The sequence below is a fragment of the Haplochromis burtoni genome, unplaced genomic scaffold (genome assembly GCF_018398535.1).
Source record: "Haplochromis burtoni strain Fernald_Lab_line unplaced genomic scaffold, NCSU_Asbu1 Contig_375, whole genome shotgun sequence".
NCBI classification, from domain to species: Eukaryota; Metazoa; Chordata; class Actinopteri; order Cichliformes; family Cichlidae; genus Haplochromis; species Haplochromis burtoni.
The window spans coordinates 586,489-587,487 of NW_024582736.1; the positions used below are offsets into that span (position 1 = coordinate 586,489).

The following is a 999-nucleotide window of genomic DNA, read 5'->3' on the forward strand; positions in this document are numbered from 1 at the left end:
ACTAAAGAAAGTGGTTACATTTCTCAGTTTGCTCTCATTAACATTGGAGAAGAGCGGCTGTGAGGCTTGATCCAGCACTGCCCTGACTTACAAAGCTTGCTCTACCCTAGGCAGTTCAAACACAGAACACGTCTTTGTACAAGCACAAGACATAGCAGGCGTTAAACTAGAAAAGATTTGTCACCTGAACAGAGATTGTGTAGTCTATCCCAGCTGTCATGTGATTTACACATAAACTCCACAGCTCATTGAGAATAGCTGACAGCTCCTGCTTTACAGCTGGTCTGTTATAGAAAGTGTCAGACAGAGGCTATGCAAACATCTGACGCATGCACACGCAAATAGAGGAAACATCAGCAGAGTTTGGTTTATACCACTGTACCTTGATCCATTCAGTCCACTGAGGAACACTGCAAGGAGCAGAAATCCACAGAACAACCTGCATATAACCGATGTGAAAACAGTTACATGGGAAAAGCAGCAATGTTCTGACCTGTAATCAGCTGCTCGTGCATCAAATTCAAATTCAAATTTTATTTGTCACACACACAACCATACACAGTATGACATGAGGTGAAATGCTTGTAGCTGCGCAACGCCCAACCATTAAATGACTGTGGTTTTACAGTATTTACAATTTACAGGTTATTACAAAATTTACAGATTTAACTTAGAAATTTACAGTAAAAATGTGCAAATAGCAGAAAGAGATTATAAATTATAGGAAGTGTGCATGAAGAAAATCCAGAGTGAGTGTGGTGAGGTGACGTGTGTGAGAGTCCAGTCTTATAGTGATGTGATGTGTGTGGGAGAGTCCAGCCCAACACCTGGTTCAGGGCCCGAATAGCCTGGGGGAAGAAGCTCCTCCTCATTCTCTCTGTTTTGGCCTTAAGGGAGCAGAAGCGCTTCCCAGACCTCAACAGTGAGAAGAGCTTTGGACTTGCACCGCTTGGTGTAGATGGACAGCAGGTCAGGGAGCTCTGATTGAATGATGCGTTC

At 43.3% G+C, this 999-nt stretch overlaps 1 long non-coding RNA gene across 1 annotated transcript in view; it reads right to left on the reverse strand.

The window, feature by feature from the left end:
- Positions 1 to 251: 251 nt before the first annotated feature.
- Positions 252 to 999, reverse strand: part of LOC102309376 — a 2,160-nt gene continuing 1,412 nt past the window's right edge. The window contains exons 2-3 of the long non-coding RNA XR_317127.3: positions 383 to 439; positions 252 to 284 (exon numbers count right to left, since the gene is read on the reverse strand). This is a non-coding gene — a long non-coding RNA (uncharacterized LOC102309376). The remainder of the gene's footprint in view (positions 285 to 382; positions 440 to 999) is intronic.